At 42.1% G+C, this 13989-nt stretch overlaps 1 protein-coding gene and 1 pseudogene across 1 annotated transcript in view; one reads left to right on the plus strand and one right to left on the minus strand.

Moving 5' to 3' along the window:
- LOC137766672 (keratin-associated protein 10-3-like) overlaps positions 1 to 6909 on the plus strand; it is a 35515-nt pseudogene extending 28606 nt beyond the window's left edge.
- The window catches only part of TSPEAR (thrombospondin type laminin G domain and EAR repeats), a 107697-nt gene that overhangs the window by 81263 nt on the left and 12445 nt on the right, over positions 1 to 13989 (minus strand). The window lies entirely within an intron of this gene.

Consider the following 13989-nt stretch of genomic DNA (forward strand, 5'->3'; position numbering starts at 1 on the left):
ATAAATGAAATAGAAACAAAGAAAACAATAGCAAAGATCAATAAAACTAAAAGTTGGTTCTTTGAGAAGATAAACAAAATTGATAAGCCATTAGCCAGACTCATCAAGAAAAAGAGGGAGAGGACTCAAATCAATAAAATCAGAAATGAAAAAGGAGAAGTTACAACAGACACCGCAGAAATACAAAGCATCCTAAGAGACTACTACAAGCAACTTTATGCCAACAAAATGGACAACCTGGAAGAAATGGACAGATTCTTAGAAAGGTATAACCTTCCAAGACTGAACCAGGAAGAAATAGAAAATATGAACAGACCAATCACAAGTAATGAAATTGAAACTGTGATTAAAAATCTTCCAACAAACAAAAGTCCAGGACCAGATGGCTTCACAGGTGAATTCTATCAAACATTTAGAGAAGAGCTAACACCCATCCTTCTCAAACTCTTCCAAAAAATTGCAGAGGAAGGAACACTCCCAAACTCATTCTATGAGGCCACCATCACCCTGATACCAAAACCAGACAAAGACACTACAAAAAAAGAAAATTACAGACCAATATCACTGATGAATATAGATGCGAAAATCCTCAACAAAATACTAGCAAACAGAATCCAACAACACATTAAAAGGATCATACACCACGATCAAGTGGGATTTATCCCAGGGATGCAAGGATTCTTCAATATACGCAAATCAATCAATGTGATACACCATATTAACAAATTGAAGAATAAAAACCATATGATCATCTCAATAGATGCAGAAAAAGCTTTTGACAAAATTCAACACCCATTTATGATAAAAACTCTCCAGAAAGTGGGCATAGAGGGAACCTACCTCAACATAATAAAGGCCATATATGATAAACCCACAGCAAACATCATTCTCAATGGTGAAAAACTGAAAGCGTTTCCTCTAAGATCAGGAACGAGACAAGGATGTCCACTCTCACCACTATTATTCAACATAGTTCTGGAAGTCCTAGCCACGGCAATCAGAGAAGAAAAAGAAATAAAAGGAATACAAATTGGAAAAGAAGAAGTAAAACTGTCACTGTTTGCGGATGACATGATACTATACATAGAGAATCCTAAAACTGCCACCAGAAAACTGCTAGAGCTAATTAATGAATATGGTAAAGTTGCAGGATACAAAATTAATGCACAGAAATCTCTTGCATTCCTATACACTAATGATGAAAAATCTGAAAGAGAAATTATGGAAACACTCCCATTTACCATTGCAACAAAAAGAATAAAATACCTAGGAATAAACCTACCTAGGGAGACAAAAGACCTGGATGCAGAAAACTGTAAGACACTGATGAAAGAAATTAAAGATGATACCAACAGATGGAGAGATATACCATGTTCTTGGATTGGAAGAATCAACATTGTGAAAATGAGTATACTACCCAAAGCAATCTACAGATTCAATGCAATCCCTATCAAATTACCAATGGCATTTTTTACGGAGCTAGAACAAATCATCTTAAAATTTGTATGGAAACACAAAAGACCCCGAATAGCCAAAGCAGTCTTGAGGGAAAAAAATGGAGCTGGAGGAATCAGACTCCCTGACTTCAGACTCTACTACAAAGCTACAGTAATCAAGACAATATGGTACTGGCACAAAAACAGAAACATAGATCAATGGAACAAGATAGAAAGCCCAGAGATTAACCCACGCACCTATGGTCAACTAATCTATGACAAAGGAGGCAAAGATATACAATGGAGAAAAGACAGTCTCTTCAATAAGTGGTGCTGGGAAAACTGGACAGCTACATGTAAAAGAATGAAATTAGAATACTCCCTAACACCATACACAAAAATAAACTCAAAATGGATTAGAGACCTAAATATAAGACTGGACACTATAAAACTCTTAGAGGAAAACATAGGAAGAACACTCTTTGACATAAATCACAGCAAGATCTTTTTTGATCCACCTCCTAGAGTAATGGAAATAAAAACAAAAATAAACAAGTGGGACCTAATGAAACTTCAAAGCTTTTGCACAGCAAAGGAAACCATAAACAAGACGAAAAGACAACCCTCAGAATGGGAGAAAATATTTGCAAATGAATCAACGGACAAAGGATTAATCTCCAAAATATATAAACAGCTCATTCAGCTCAATATCAAAGAAACAAACACCCCAATCCAAAAATGGGCAGAAGACCTAAATAGGCATTTCTCCAAAGAAGACATACAGACGGCCACGAAGCACATGAAAAGATGCTCAACATCACTAATTATTAGAGAAATGCAAATCAAAACTACAACGAGGTATCACCTCACTCCTGTTAGAATGGGCATCATCAGAAAATCTACAAACAACAAATGCTGGAGAGGGTGTGGAGAAAAGGGAACCCTCTTGCACTGTTGGTGGGAATGTAAATTGATACAGCCACTATGGAGAACAATATGGAGGTTGCTTAAAAAACTAAAAATAGAATTACCATATGACCCAGCAATCCCACTATTGGGCATATACCCAGAGAAAACCGTAATTCAAAAGGACACATGCACCCGAATGTTCATTGCAGCACTATTTACAATAGCCAGGTCATGGAAGCAACCTAAATGCCCATCAGCAGACGAATGGATAAAGAAGATGTGGTACATATATACAATGGAATATTACTCAGCCATAAAAAGGAACGAAATTGAGTCATTTGTTGAGACGTGGATGGATCTAGAGACTGTCATACAGAGTGAAGTAAGTCAGAAAGACAAAAACAAATATCGTATATTAATGCATGTATGTGGAACCTAGAAAAATGGTACAGATGAGCCAGTGTGCAGGGCAGAAGTTGAGACACAGATGTAGAGAATGGACATATGGACACCAAGGGGGGAAAACTGCGGTGAGGTGGGGATGGTGGTGTGCTGAATTGGGCGATTGGGATTGACATGTATACAGCGATGTGTATAAAATTGATGCCTAATAAGAACCTGCAGTATAAAAAAACAAACAAAACAACTAATACTAAACTTTCATTGGGTTATTTGTATGGAAATATGTTAATATAAATGTTTCAGACATTACATGAAATTTCTAAAAATCTTATATTTGTATTTGTATGGAAATATGTATGGAAATATGTTAATATAAATGTTTCAGACATTACATGAAATTTCTAAAAATCTTACATGTTCTGGTATAATGTTATAAGTAATAATCCTAGTTATTACTTTAAAATGTATATCTCAGAAATAATTAATTTTCTTGTCAACTGCATTATTATGAACTTTCATCAAATCTTTAACCGTGGTCATTTTTAAGTCTTTTGTCATTTACAGACAGTTCTGGGTGTACTCTGGTGATTTTGCAAATATGTTCCTATAAAAGGGTTCCATCTTCAAGAAATTCATGGAAAAGACTCTGACAAGTACAGGTTTCTGGTAACTGACTGTACTGCTGAACTGAATGAATAAGCATTTTCAGAACTCTAATGAAAAACTGATGAACTCATAAAAGTGCTAACAAAAGATCAAGATGAAAAAAAAATTAATTACATGGGACTGAGTGAACTGATGAGGATGAGTATAATTTTTGTGACTTTCTGTCTGAATTAAAAAAAAAAAAATCCCACAAGGACTCAGAGGCAAAGAATATACAAATCAATTTTCACTGCAAAGTAAAGGAGCTGTTACAGTGGAGGATTACTGGACTGAATGTCAATATTATGACATAGTATGAGTGTGTCTCACGTTTGGTAATTGCAATCATCGTTGCTTTTGTTGTGGTCATCCATGTACAATGCTTGGTGTCAGTCTATTTATCTCTTGTAAAAATAAAATACAGTGAAAAAAAAATAAATAAAATAAAATAAAATTCAAAACAAAAAGAGACAAAGGAAAGATTCATAACTGTAAGCCCTTTTTAGAAAACATTCTAAGAAATGGTGAATAAGCTATAAATTCAAGGACAGTATGATATATTTTACTGTGAACAAATATGAGTTAAAAAATTGAGTCTCTGACTTATTAAAATCCTGCCCACAAAAAAAAAAAAAAAGACCTGTGAGACAATATCATGCTAACATATATGTAAGTTCAACCTCAGAACTTGATTTGAGGTTGATTTGAAACAACTTACAGATCCAAGAATCTTAAAAAACCCAAAGCAGGATAAATACAAAGAAAACCAAATCTGGGCACTTAATAGTTAGTGATGAAAACCAAAAATAAAAAGAAGTACCTTCAAAGCAGTGAGAGAAAACAGTCTACATACAAGAAAAAAGATAACAACAACTGACTTTTCATCAGAAACAATGAAAGACAGAGACAGTGGGATGGCATCAGTAAATGATAAAGACGAAAACTCCCAATCAAGAATTCTAGACCTATAAAAAAAAAAAAAAGGTTCTGAAGAACCTAGGGGAAGGACAGGAATAAAGATGCAGACATAGAGAATGGACTTGAGGACACGGGGAAGGGGAAAGGTAAGCTGGGATGAAGTGAGAGAGTGGCATGAACAGATATACACTACCAAATGTAAACTAGATAGCTAGTGGGAAGCAGCCGCTCGGTGCTCTGTGACCACCAGAGGGGTGGGAGAGGGAGGGTGGGGGGAGATGCAAGAGGAAGGAGATATGGGGATATATGTATATGTATAGCTGATTCACTTTGTTATAAAGCAGAAACTAACACACCATTGTAAAGCAATTATACTCCAATAAAGATGTTAAAAAATAATTCTAGATCTAGCCCCCCACCAAAAAAATAATTCCTTCAAAACTGAGGGTGAAGTGAAACAATTTCAGAAAAACAAAAGCGAGAGGATTCCTCACCTGCAGACTTGCACTACAAGAAGTACTGAATGATGTCCTTGAGATGGAATAGAAATGGACTCAGGTGAACACTGGATGTACAGGAAGGAATGAGGAGCACAGGAGACGTAGAAAGCAGGTAAGTACAGAAGGCTCGCTTTCACTCTTCTAGCGACTGACTTGTAAGACAACTGACTGTTTCAAATGTATTGCTCAGTAACAAGGTCATACATGGACATGTGGTCACATGGGGCTGCCCCAAATTCTCTTTGTTTTAAGTATGGTTTTGACTTGTGGTCAGAGCCCAAGGAGGAGCGTGTGAAGGGCTGACCTCATGGGTCATGGCTTGTCCAGAGGCCTCAAGCTCGCCTGCTGTGTGGTCTCAGGTCAGCTCCAGTCTCTTAGTTTTGCAAGTTCTGGTCATGCTTTAGCTCCTGAGACCACAGTGGTCTTCAGCCTTGGGGTGACTTCATTACCGTGGTGTCTGACTCATCACAGGGCTTCCTAGGGGAGCCCCCTCTGTCCACACCAGCAGTCACAGGGGGCCTGCACAGGTGCAGAGGGTCTCGGGGACACAGCCTCAGAGGAGGAAGCAGCACTGCCCTGAGAGACGGCCACACCCTGTAAATAGCACCCACCACAGAATAACATGCTGTGGCCGACATGTAGACAGAACACAGGGCAGGGAGGTGGGAGGAACCCGTAAACCACACTCCAGCCCGCTGCTCCCCGCCCATAGAGGGGCACTGGGGAGTCTCATGCTGGCTCCAAGCTTGCTCCAAACTGCTCTGCAGGGCCTGGCTCACCAGACCCTTGGGTGGGGAGAGGAATCCAGAGGTTGCTCAGCCCCTCCCTCCACACTCGGTCCTCCTGGGACCGACCCAGTGCTGCCTGACCTAGGTGGGCAATTCTGAGTTGGAAGCTCACAGGGGTCACACACCTAAGCCATGCTCTCCAGGGCCAAATGTGATGGATATTTGCATCTGTCTGTCCCTCACTCTTGTCTGTGCCAACTGATTCTGGACTTTGGGATATGTCACCAGTGAACACTTAAGGTCCCAGCACCGTTAGGCACAATGGAAAGACCATGGATTCCAGAGTGAGGCCGAGCAGCCTCAATGCCTGCTTCTCCGTTCGCAGTGGTGAGAACGTGCACACATCCTGGGATCCTTCCAGATCTTCCTGATTGAACATCTGTGCAAATGGGGTATCCCCTGCCCCTTGAATGGTGGCAGGATTGATAATTGATCAGTTACGAGAGAGTCCACGTAAAATGCTTAGCTCAGCCCTGGCACAAAGCTGGAATCATCACCCGCCGTTATGATTATGGCCATAACGTGGCCACAGCCCCCAGTGAGGAGCCAGACCCTGAGGGAGAACCTTCTGGATCACTGAGTTTCCAAATCGCAATGGGGGACGCTGGTGCGGTGAGTGTGGCCGTACTTGTGTGGACAAAGCACAGGGTGTGTAAAACTGGGGAGGGCCTTGAAAATCGTGAAGTGGGGCCCCCGTCCCCAACTGACGGCCCTTCCCCATCCAAGCCAGGCTCCGATTCCAGAAGTCACAGGGCCGCTGGGTCACCGTCAGCCTCCAGCTGAGAAGGAGCTTCCTGAACTGAGTCACTGCCACTGGAAACCCCAGGAAGAGACCCGAGTGGGGGACGAGGAGGAAAGACAACAAGTCGCCACGAGGAAGACACCCGGGTGCCTCGTGGCCAGGACGCCACAGCCCGGGTATGGAGGCGGCCCCGGGGAAGGAGCCTCCGGACCAGCCCTGTCCTCTGCCCTGACCGCACCCAGCCCCATGCCGCCGTGTGCCACGCCAGCTGCTCTGAGGGCTGCCAGCCGGCCCGTCCTGCTGTCTGCTGTCCTGCCCTGGGCTGCAGGGGCTCCTGCGATGCCCCCCGCGTGGCTCTGCTGTGCCGGCCGGCCTGCAGCTGCCCATCCCCGTGCTGCCCAGTGGCCTCCGGCTGCAGCCCAGCCTGCCGCGTGCCCAGCCCCTGCCAGGCATCCTGCTGCGTGCCCGTGAGCTGCGAGCCGGTCGTGTGGGTAATCCCCGCCCGCCAGCCCTCCTGCCCTGCCCTCACCTGCAGGCCTGTCCCCTGCGGAACCCCTTCCTGCTGCTGACTAATCATCTGGAAAATCAATTCTCTGCTATTGATTTCAGAAGACTTCTCCTTGTCTAGTTATCAAGATTCCATCCGCACATCTCAGTGCTGAATCGGAGGTGGACCCACATCCCATAGGGGCGGGAAATCTGCCATACTTTTCTTATCCATGAAAGCTTAGCAATCTATAAAAAATAAATCTCTGCCCCTCAATGCTGGGTTTGTGCGTGATTTTCCCTAAGCCCTGTCTCCTTGAGGTTTGCTGTCCTGGACAAGCTGAGGCCAGCATGCAGTCTTGTCCTGGGGCATTCTTCTGGGACAGTCATGCGCCTTGGGACGTTGAGGGGGGCGGGGGCCCTCTGGGAGGAGCGGCGGCCCAGGCTGTTGAATCCAAAGGGGACGTTCTCCTCAGTGTCTGCATTGAGGACCTGGATCCTCCCTGATCCTCTCCAGGGCTCTCTGGGAGCCTGGAAACGGTGCTGATGAGGAATGATCAATGGGGTGGGGGGCAGGGAGGAAGAGCCCGACGGACCTGCAGCTGCTTGCAATCTCCCGAAGGGCTTTCCAGGGACGAGGTTCGCTGCATGTTGCCCAGAAGCCTGGACCAGGAACCGGGGTGACAGGGGAGCGGATTTCAGCTCAAGAGAAGAAAGGGTTTCCTACAAGTCAGAGCTACCCTGCAGTGTAATGGGCACCTGGCGACTGTCCCGGCTTCTGGGTGCTGGAGGCTGGAAGACAGCAGACAGAAGCTGGCACCGGCCACATGTCCATCAGCCCAGGAGCCGATCAGCAAAGCCCAATATAGTCAGGCAACAGAATGCAATCAGCACAACAGCAGGGATGAACCTCAGAAACCCTGTGCTGGCGAAGGAAGCCTGGCACGAAGGCACCTGCTGTGTGATCCCATTAGATGAAGCCCTCAGACAAGCTGAACTAATATGTGATTTGAAAAAATCAGAAGAGTGGCTGCTTCTGGAGGGCTGGGGTGAAGTTGACTTGGGGGGGTGGGCAGGAAGGACGTTCCAGGTCATGAACACTGAACTCTAGTTAAGGGTATGCTTCCTAAAGTGCCTGAGTGATGTGTACAGCTGTTGGTAACTTACTTTGAAATGCTTCACAAAATAAGATGCATGGATATGAGGGTTTCCTGGGTAGGTACCCAAGGAAGCAAATGAAGCACAGGGTCAGTGGTGGATTCTCGGAGTGGACGTGTTTAATCCTTTCAACTTTTCCATATGTTTGAAATTTTTCACAACAAAATGAAAATAAAAAGAGTTGAGACTCACTCCCTCTTGCGAGAGCACCAGAATCACAACTGGCTGCTGGACAATCATTGACAGGAAGACCCTGGACTTCACCAAGGAGGATACCCCACGTCCAAGGACAGAGGAGAAGCCACAGTGAGACGGTAGGAGGGGCGCAATCAGAGTAAAATCAAATCCCATAACTGCTGGGTGGGTGGCTCACAGACTGGCGAACACTTATACCACAGAAGTCCACCCACTGGAGTGAAGGTTCTGAGCCCCACGTCAGGCTTCCCAACCAGGGGGTCCGGCTACGGGAGGAGGAATTCCTAGAGAATCAGACTTTGAAGCCTAGTGGGAATTGATTGCAGGACTTTGACAGGACTGGGGGAAACAGAGACCCCACTCTTGCAGGGCACACACAAAGTAATGTGTGCATCGGGACCCAGGGGAAGGAGCAGTGACCCTGGGGGAGACTGAACCAGACCTACCTGCTGGTGTTGGGGGGTCTCCTGCAGAGGCGAGTGGTGGCTCTGTTTCACCGTGGGGATAAGGACACTGGCAGCAGAGGTTCTGGGAAGTTCTCCTTGGCGTGAGCCCTCCCAGAGTCTGCCATTAACCCCACCAAAGAGCACGGGTAGGCTCCAGTGTTGGGTTGCCTCAGGCAAAACAACCAACAGGGAGGGAACCCAGCCCCACCCATCAACAGTCAGGTGGATTAAGGTTTTACTGAGCTCTGACCGCCACAGCAACAGGGAGGGAACCCAGCCCCACCCATCAACAGTAAGTGGATTAAGGTTTTACTGAGCTCTGACCGCCACAGCAACAGTCAGCTCTACCCACCACCAGAGCCTCCCATCAAGCCTCTTAGATAGCCTCAACCACCAGAGGGCAGACAACAGAAGCAAGAAAAACTACAATCCTGCAGCCTGTGGACCAAAAACCACAGTTACAGAAAGATAGAGAAGATGAAAAGGCAGAGGGCTATGTACCAGATGAAGGAACAAGAAAAAACCCCAGAAAAACAACTAAATGAAGTGGAGATAGGCAACCTTCCAGAAAAAGAGTTCAGAATAATGATAGTGAAGATGATCTAGGACCTCGGAATAAGAATGGAGGCAAAGATTGAGAAGATGCAAGAAATGATTAACAAAGACCTAGAAGAATTAAAGAACAAACAAACAGAGATGGCCAATACAATAACTGAAATGAAAACTACACTAGAAGGAATCAATAGCAGAATAACTGAGGCAGAAGAACGGATAAGTGACCTGGAAGACAGAATGGTGGAATTCACTGCTGCGGAACAGACTAAAGAAAAAAGAATGAAAAGAAATGAAGACAGCCTAAGAGACCTCTGGGACAACATTAAACGCAACAACATTCGCATTATAGGGGTCCCAGAAGGAGAAGAGAGAGAGAAAGGACCAGAGAAAATATTTGAAGAGATTATAGTCGAAAACTTCCCTAACATGGGAAAGGAAATAGCCACCCAAGTCCAGGAAGCGCAGAGAGTCCCATACAGAATAAACCCAAGGAGAAACACGCCGAGACACATAGTAATCAAAGTGGCAAAAATTAAAGACAAAGAAAAATTATTGAAAGCAGCAAGGGAAAAACGACAAATAACATACAAGGGAACTCCCATAAGGTTAACAGCTGATTTCTCAGCAGAAACTCTGCAAGCCAGAAGGGAGTGGCATGATATACTTAAAGTGATGAAAGGGAAGAACCTACAACCAAGATTACTCTACCCAGCAAGGATCTCATTTAGATTTGATGGAGAAATCAAAAGCTTTACAGACAAGCAAAAGCTAAGAGAATTCAGCACCACCAAACCAGCTCTACAACAAATGCTAAAGGAACTTCTCTAAGTGGGAAACACAAGAGAAGAAAAGGACCTACAAAAACAAACCCAAAACAACTAAGAAAATGGTCATAGGAACATACATATCGATAATTACCTTAAACGTGAATGGATTAAATGCCCCAACCAAAAGACATAGACTGGCTGAATGGATACAAAAACAAGACCCATATATATGCTGTCTACAAGAGACCCACTTTAGACCTAGGGACACATACAGACTGAAAGTGAGGGGATGGAAAAAGATATTCCATGCAAATGGAAATCAAAAGAAAGCTGGAGTAGCTATACTCATATCCGATAAAATAGACTTTAAAATAAAGAATGTTACAAGAGACAAGGAAGGACACTACATAATGATCCAGGGATCAATCCAAGAAGAAGATATAACAATTATAAATATATATGCACCCAACATAGGAGCACCTCAATACATAAGGCAACTGCTAACAGCTATAAAAGAGGAAATCGACAGTAACACGATAATAGTGGGGGACTTTAACACTTCACTTACACCAATGGACAGATCATCCAAAATGAAAATAAATAAGGAAACAGAAGCTTTAAATGACACAATAGACCAGATAGATTTAATTGATATATATAGGACATTCCATCCAAAAACAGCAGATTACACGTTCTTCTCAAGTGCGCACGGAACATTCTCCAGGATAGATCACATCTTGGGTCACAAATCAAGCCTCAGTAAATTTAAGAAAATTGAAATCATATCAAGCATCTTTTCTGACCACAACGCGATGAGATTAGAAATGAATTACAGGGAAAAAAACGTAAAAAAGACAAACACATGGAGGCTAAACAATACGTTACTAAATAACCAAGAGATCACTGAAGAAATCAAAGAGCAAATCAAAAAATACCTAGAGACAAATGACAATGAAAACACGACGACCCAAAACCTATGGGATGCAGCAAAAGCGGTTCTAAGAGGGAAGTTTATAGCTATACAAGCCTACCTAAAGAAACAAGAAAAATCTCAAGTAAACAATCTAACCTTACACCTAAAGAAACTAGAGAAAGAAGAACAAACAAAACCCAAAGTTAGCAGAAGGAAAGAAATCATAAAGATCAGAGCAGAAATAAATGAAATAGAAACAAAGAAAACAATAGCAAAGATCAATAAAACTAAAAGTTGGTTCTTTGAGAAGATAAACAAAATTGATAAGCCATTAGCCAGACTCATCAAGAAAAAGAGGGAGAGGACTCAAATCAATAAAATCAGAAATGAAAAAGGAGAAATTACAACAGACACCGCAGAAATACAAAGCATCCTAAGAGACTACTACAAGCAACTTTATGCCAATAAAATGGACAACCTGGAAGAAATGGACAAATTCTTAGAAAGGTATAACCTTCCAAGACTGAATCAGGAAGAAATAGAAAATATGAACAGACCAATCACAAGTAATGAAATTGAAACTGTGATTAAAAATCTTCCAACAAACAAAAGTCCAGGACCAGATGGCTTCACAGGTGAATTCTATCAAACATTTAGAGAAGAGCTAACACCCATCCTTCTCAAACTCTTCCAAAAAATTGCAGAGGAAGGAACACTCCCAAACTCATTCTATGAGGCCACCATCACCCTGATACCAAAACCAGACAAAGACACTACAAAAAAAGAAAATTACAGACCAATATCACTGATGAATATAGATGCAAAAATCCTCAACAAAATACTAGCAAACAGAATCCAACAACACATTAAAAGGATCATACACCACGATCAAGTGGGATTTATCCCAGGGATGCAAGGATTCTTCAATATACGCAAATCAATCAATGTGATACACCATATTAACAAATTGAAGAATAAAAACCATATGATCATCTCAATAGATGCAGAAAAAGCTTTTGACAAAATTCAACACCCATTTATGATAAAAACTCTCCAGAAAGTGGGCATAGAGGGAACCTACCTCAACATAATAAAGGCCATATATGACAAACCCACAGCAAACATCATTCTCAATGGTGAAAAACTGAAAGCATTTCCTCTAAGATCAGGAACGAGACAAGGATGTCCACTCTCACCACTATTATTCAACATAGTTCTGGAAGTCCTAGCCACGGCAATCAGAGAAGTAAAAGAAATAAAAGGAATACAAATTGGAAAAGAAGAAGTAAAACTGTCACTGTTTGCGGATGACATGATACTATACATAGAGAATCCTAAAACTGCCACCAGAAAACTGCTAGAGCTAATTAATGAATATGGTAAAGTTGCAGGATACAAAATTAATGCACAGAAATCTCTTGCATTCCTATACACTAATGATGAAAAATCTGAAAGAGAAATTATGGAAACACTCCCATTTACCATTGCAACAAAAAGAATAAAATACCTAGGAATAAACCTACCTAGGGAGACAAAAGACCTGTATGCAGAAAACTATAAGACACTGATGAAAGAAATTAAAGATGATACCAACAGATGGAGAGATATACCATGTTCTTGGATTGGAAGAATCAACATTGTGAAAATGAGTATACTACCCAAAGCAATCTACAGATTCAATGCAATCCCTATCAAATTACCAATGGCATTTTTTACGGAGCTAGAACAAATCATCTTAAAATTTGTATGGAGACACAAAAGACCCCGAATAGCCAAAGCAGTCTTGAGGGAAAAAAATGGAGCTGGAGGAATCAGACTCCCTGACTTCAGACTCTACTACAAAGCTACAGTAATCAAGACAATATGGTACTGGCACAAAAACAGAAACATAGATCAATGGAACAAGATAGAAAGCCCAGAGATTAACCCACGCACCTATGGTCAACTAATCTATGACAAAGGAGGCAAAGATATACAATGGAGAAAAGACAGTCTCTTCAATAAGTGGTGCTGGGAAAACTGGACAGCTACATGTAAAAGAATGAAATTAGAATACTCCCTAACACCATACACAAAAATAAACTCAAAATGGATTAGAGACCTAAATATAAGACTGGACACTATAAAACTCTTAGAGGAAAACATAGGAAGAACACTCTTTGACATAAATCACAGCAAGATCTTTTTTGATCCACCTCCTAGAGTAATGGAAATAAAAACAAAAATAAACAAGTGGGACCTAATGAAACTTCAAAGCTTTTGCACAGCAAAGGAAACCATAAACAAGACAAAAAGACAACCCTCAGAATGGGAGAAAATATTTGCAAATGAATCAACGGACAAAGGATTAATCTCCAAAATATATAAACAGCTCATTCAGCTCAATATCAAAGAAACAAACACCCCAATCCAAAAATGGGCAGAAGACCTAAATAGACATTTCTCCAAAGAAGACATACAGACGGCCACGAAGCACATGAAAAGATGCTCAACATCACTAATTATTAGAGAAATGCAAATCAAAACTACAATGAGGTATCACCTCACTCCTGTTAGAATGGGCATCATCAGAAAATCTACAAACAACAAATGCTGGAGAGGGTGTGGAGAAAAGAGAACCCTCCTGCACTGTTGGTGGGAATGTAAATTGATACAGCCACTATGGAGAACAATATGGAGGTTCCTTAAAAAACTAAAAATAGAATTACCATATGACCCAGCAATCCCACTACTGGGCATATACCCAGAGAAAACCGTAATTCAAAAAGACACATGCACCCGAATGTTCATTGCAGCACTATTTACAATAGCCAGGTCATGGAAGCAACCTAAATGCCCATCAGCAGACGAATGGATAAAGAAGATGTGGTACATATATACAATGGAATATTACTCAGCCATAAAAAGGAACGAAATTGAGTCATTTGTTGAGACGTGGATGGATTTAGAGACTGTCATACAGAGTGAAGTAAGTCAGAAAGAGAAAAACAAATATCGTATATTAATGCATGTATGTGGAACCTAGAAAAATGGTACAGATGAGCCAGTTTGCAGGGCAGAAGTTGAGACACAGATGTAGAGAATGGACATATGGACACCAAGGGGGAAAACTGCGGTGAGGTGGGGATG

This window comes from Eschrichtius robustus, chromosome 6, assembly GCF_028021215.1.
Source record: "Eschrichtius robustus isolate mEscRob2 chromosome 6, mEscRob2.pri, whole genome shotgun sequence".
NCBI classification, from domain to species: domain Eukaryota; kingdom Metazoa; phylum Chordata; class Mammalia; order Artiodactyla; family Eschrichtiidae; genus Eschrichtius; species Eschrichtius robustus.